Source organism: Carlito syrichta, unplaced genomic scaffold (genome assembly GCF_000164805.1).
Source record: "Carlito syrichta isolate Samal-C Ts95f unplaced genomic scaffold, Tarsius_syrichta-2.0.1 Scaffold302767, whole genome shotgun sequence".
In the NCBI taxonomy this organism is placed as follows: Eukaryota; Metazoa; Chordata; class Mammalia; order Primates; family Tarsiidae; genus Carlito; species Carlito syrichta.
The window spans coordinates 334,136-340,135 of NW_007246863.1; positions in this window are offsets into that span (position 1 = coordinate 334,136).

Below are 6,000 nucleotides of genomic sequence, written 5' to 3' on the forward strand. Positions count from 1 at the left end.
TTTCTAGCCATAAAGGATAGAAACCAAGAACTTTCTTTGTTGTTTAGTCGTGTTTAGTATAGTTTGTTTACAAAATTAACTTGTAAATAGAAGTGTGAATTATTTTTATCATTTTGTGTAGTCCTGATTTATTTCATTTTATGCATCTCAAATAAACTACTCTGTGGAAAAGTATCTGAAAACTACTTCAACACTTGAAGAGGGCAGTTCCATAAAAAGGCAATTCTAGGTCTGTGTTGCTCATAATTACATTTGAAGTGTTCATGAACTCTGCCGTGGTTTTTCTATTTGTAGCAACAGAAAATTCTTCTGTCTGACCTGCGGATTTTTGGAGTGCTTTTTAGAAGAGTGGCTATACTACTATAGAGTTTAAGGAAATCTTAATTCTTCTTAAAATTAAAATAAAACAAGGCCTTACCATTCTTGGTCTCATCTGGTCTAGTATTAGAAACTATTAACTGACCACTTAGACAGGAAAATTAGATATGCTATGTAAGTGGAAATAAAGCCAAAATGGTCACTTAGAGCAAATTATAAACACAGTAACTTCTGAAAGGCAATAGGAGTTTGACCAGGTTTGTGGTTAATAGTCATCTTGACATTTGGAGTATAAAAATTCACTTACCAGCCAGGCACAGTGGCTCATGCCTATAATCCCAGCACTTTAAGATGCCATGGTAGAAGAATCCTTTGAGGCCAGGAGTTTGAGGCCAGCCTGGGCAACATAATGAAACCTCTTCTCTACAAAACATTAAAATATTAGCTGGGCATAGTGGCCTACATCTGTAGTCCCAGCTAGTTGGGAGGATCACTTGAACCTAGGAGCTCAGGTTACTGTGAGTCATGATGGTGCCACTATATTCCAACCTGGGAGACAGAGCAAGACCCTATTAAAAAAAAAAAAAAATCAAACTTGCCAATGTATATTTTTTAAAGAGTAAAAGACTGTAAAACTCAGTTGTAGCAAATGATAAGGGAGTATAAACAGTCTGTAAAAGAGGAAGAGAAAAAGAGGACATAAATTGCTCATTATTAACAATGAGAAAGATGGAGAGTATCTAAACAAAGAATTGTTTTTAATCAAAAGAACTGACATTGTTGGGTTATTCAGCTGAATAACACTGTCTTTAGAAACAATATGTCACAATGGAAAAAAGAAAAACTGTGTTCCTATTGATATATCTGAACTTCACAGCATGTACTTATCACTTACAGGCCATGAGTCTTAATATATTTGAGTATAGTTTATAAGCAATTCTATAATGTTTCATATTTCATTCTATGCAAAGAAAAGGTTTTGTTCTCTTTAAATTGTTTATATGTAGGGGTTGGGCGCAGTGGCTCACACCTGTAATCCTTGCACTTTGGGAAATGTAGGCAAGAGAAGTCTCTGAACCCAGGGGTTCAAGACCAGCCTGACAACTTGGCAAGACCTTGTCTCCACAATAAAAAAAACTAGGTGTGGTGGTAAGCACCTGTAGTTCCAGCTACTCAGGAGGCTGAGGCAGAAGGATTGCCTGAGCCCAGGAGGTCGAGGCTGTGGTGAGCCATGATTGTGCCATTGCACTCTGGACTGGATGACAGAGTGAGGCCTCAACTAAAAAAAATAAAATGTGTATGTGTGTGTGTATGCCTCTTGAGTATTATTGCTGACATTTTGCCTTTCCTGACACATTTACTTGAATGTTTTATTGTTGTTGGGACCATGGAGAGTAGGCAGGTCAATACTGTGGCATTTAGAAAGGGTCATAATTGACAATACCAGTGAAGCTCAGATTTCTCAGAATCTCTAAAAGTCTTGGGGACCAGGTTGATATACGCTATTGTTGCTACTTACTCTCTGAGGGCAGTACATTAGAGATAGTAGCAGGAGAGTAAAGATTGCACAACTGTACTCATTCCATATTTGTTGAAGAGTAGACCAATACCAGATAGGTAACATCTTTGCCTTTTCTGTTCATTGGAATCACTTGGTGTGTCTTAAAGATCCCAGTGGCCAGGTTGCACCCAGACCTTCACCTAAAGTAGAATCCAGACATTTTTTTAAAGTTCCCCAAATAATTCCAAAGTGCAGCCAAGGTTGAGAACCACTTCCTTAGAAGAAAAGATCTTGAGAGCCAAGGAATTTGCTTTTAGGTCCACCAGATTGGAGACTTGAGTGAACTTAACATCAACAACATTCGTTGCATCTTATGACTTAACTAACCGCCCAAAATGCAGCAGCTTGAAATGGCAAACATTCAGTACTTAGGAATCTGTATGTTGGCTGGGCAGTCAGTATCCAGCTCAGCCGGGGCTTAGTGAGACATCACAAGCCCGAGGACTCATGGTTCTAGTGGTGGCTAGGGCATCCCTCCGCCTCCAGCTAGCAAATGCAGATGGCTTCACATGGGGATGGATGGAGAGTTCCCATGCCAGAGAGTAAGTCCCAATGGTCAAACATTTTCAAGCCTCTGACAGTCACATTTGCTGTTGTCCCATTGGCCAAAGCAAATCACTTGACCAAAACCAACAAGTGGCATAGACAATGCAAAGGGGTATACATACAAGGAGGCCAAAACGGACTGGTGTTATTATAGCAATCTACACATTAACTAAACTGCAAATTTATTTACTTTAGGGGTTGGACCGTTTTACAGTCTCACCAGGAATATATGTGTTTCAGTTCTTCCACATCTTTGCCAGCACTTTATATTGTCAGTTTTCATTGATAATTATTTTGGGTTGTTGGGTTTTTATTGTTTTGTTTGCCATTCTAATAAGTGTTTACCTGTGTCTCAGCATAGTTTTAATTTGCATTTTGCTAACAACTAGTGATATTGAGCATATCTTTACCATATTTACTAGCTTTATGTTTACCATATTTACCAGTTATATGTCATCTTTGGTGAAGTGTCTGTTCATATTTTCTGCCTTTTTAAAAAATTGGCTCACTATGGTTGACTTTTTACATGTTGTTTATACATCATATAGAAATCCCTTTTCATATATGATGCAAATATTTTCTCCTACTCTGTAGTCTGTCTTTCATTCTTTTAACAGTGTCTTTCACAGCAAAATTTTTTAATTTTTATAGAGTCCAATTTATCAATTTATTTTACGGACTGTCTTTTGGTGTCACATATAAGAACTTTTCGACTAACCCAAGGTTACAAAGACTTTTTCCTGTGTTTTCTTCTAAAAATGTATAGTTCTATGTTCTATATTTGGGTTCAATCTACATTTTATTTTATTTTATTTTTGTAATTTTTTTTTTATTTTTTGAATTGGAGTCTCACTCTGTGACCCAGGCTGGAGTGCAGTGCATGCTCAAGGCCACCACAGTCTTGACCTGCTGGACCAGGTGATCCTGCCGCTTCAGCCTTCCAAGTAGCTGGAACTACAGGTACACGCCACCATGCCATTCTACATCCTAAATTAATTTCAGTGTAAGGTGTGAGGATTCAGTTGATGCTCATTGTTTCTTGCATATGCATTTGTCCCAGCATATTAAAGAGACTTCTTTCTCCACTGAATTGCCTGTGTACCTTTATTAAAAAAATCAACTGGTCAACTACTAAAACTCAACTACATGAAATAGATAACCTGAATAGACCTGTACATTCAATAAATTAATTTTATAATTAAAAAACTCCTGACAAAAAAATTCCCAGGTCCAAGTGGCTTCACTGGAGAATTTTACCAAATATTTAAGAATAATTATGGCCGGTCATGGTGACTCACGGCTATAATCCCAGCACTTTAGGAGGCTGAGGTAGGAGGATTTGCTTGAACCCAGGAGTTCAAGACCAACCTGGAAAACATAATGAGACTTCATCACTATACAAAAAAAATTTTTTTTAATTAGCTGAGTGTGGTGGCATGCGCCTGTAGTCCCACCTACTCAGGAGGTAAAGGCTGCAGTGAGCTGTGATTGTGCCACTGCACTCCAGCTTGGGGGACAGAGTTAGAGTCCAACTCAAAAACAAAAAGATAAATCAGGAGGTTATTTTTATTTGGGTTTATTTCCAGACTGACCATTTTCTTTCATTAATCTATGTGTCTATTCTCTTGCCATTGCCACACTATCATTACTGTAGTTTTATAAGTCTTCTAGCTGTTTTCTTTCTCAAAGCTGTGTTGGCTATCCTTGTTTCTTTGCCTTTCTATATAAATTTTAAAATCAGCTTCTTGATACCTACAAAAAAAATTCTGCTGAGATTTTGTGTTAGAATGGCATTGAATCTATACATCAATTTGTGGAGAGTTGACATCAATAATAATGAATCTTTTCAAATCATAAACATAGTGTATGTCTCCATTTATATAGGTCTTTGGTTTCTTTCATCAGTGTCTTCCAGTTTTCAGTATGCAAACTCAGCACATGTGTTTTAAAATGTATGCCTAGGTGTTGCAGTACTTTCGGTGCTATTGTAAATGGCACTTCTTAGTTTCAGCTTCTCATTGTTTATTATTAGAATATAGAAAAATAATTTTTGCATACTGACTTTGTCCCCTGCAAACTTGCTGAACTCATTTATTAATTCTAGGAGCTCTTTGTAGTTTTTTGAGATTCTTCTCCACAGATAACTATGTCATTTTTAAGTAGAGACATTTTAATTTCTTCCTTTCTGATTTGTATCCCTCTTACTTATTTTTTGTACTTAGTACAACTGCTAGAACCTCCAGTGTGATGCTGAATAAGGGTGGTGAGAGTGGATGTTGTTCCCCATCTTAGGAAAGAGGCATTCATTTAATCTTTCTCTATTAAGTATAATGTTACCTGGAGATGCCCTTAATCAGGTAAAGAAAGTTCCTTTCTGTTTCTAGTTTTCTGTGAGTTTTTTTTTTTTATTAATATTTTTTATTATGGTTTTGTGGGGTTCAGTTAAGGGTTGGGTGTACAATTACGTTTCATTCAGGCACCCTGTTGATAAGAGGTGTTTTCCATCCCCAGACAGATATTTGCTACTTTAATCCCATCCCCCCCCATAATTTCCCAGTACCGTCAGTCATTTTCTTATAGTATTACATTGGATGCTCAAGGTCCATTATATGAGTGAGAACATGTGATACTCGGATCTTTGTTACTGTGAGAGGTCACTCAGTATTATAGACTCTAGTTCCATCCAGGTTGCTGCAAAATTCATGATTTTGTTCTTTTTTATGGCTGCGTAGTATTCCATCGTGTATATGTACCACATTTTTTTAATCCAGTCCTCTTTTGATGGGCAGCATGGTTGTTTCCAGGTTCTTGCTATTGTGAACAATGCTGCAATAAACATACGTGTGCAGGTATCTTTTTTATAGAGTGATTTGTGCTCTTCAGGGTATATTCCCAGTAGGGGGATTGCAGGGTCATATGGAAGGTCAATTTTTAGAGCCTTTAGGAATCGCCACACTGCTTTCCACAGAGGTTGCACTAGTTTACACTCCCACCAACAGTGTAGAAGTGTTCCCTTTTCACCACACCCTCTCCAGCAGCTGTTATTTTTTGAGTTGTTGATAATTGCCATTCTGACTGGAGTTAGGTGGTATCTCAGTGTGGTTTTGATTTGCATCTCCCTGATGATTAGTGAGGTTGAGCATTTCTTCATGTGTTTGTTGGCTGCTCGAATGTCTTCTTTTGTGAAGTGTCTGTTCATGTCTTTTGCCCATTTTATAATGGGGTTGTTTGTTTTCTTCTTTTCAGTACGTTTCAGTTCCTTGTAGATCCAGGATGTTAAGCCTTTGTCAGACCTAGAGTTGGCAAATACTTTTTCCCAGTCTGTAGGCTGTCTCCCTGCTCTCTTGATGGTTTCTTTGGCTTTGCAGAAGCTTGTCAGTTTAATAAGGTCCCATTTGTCTATCTTCTCTCTTAAGTCCTGTGGGTTTCGGGTTTTGTACAGGAATTGGATGCCAGTTCCGATTTCCATGAGAGTATTTCCTTCCTTTTCTAAGGTTCTTATGGTTTGAGGTTTTACATTTAGGTCTCTGATCCATTTGGAGTTAACCTTTGTGCATGGGGATAGATAGGAATCC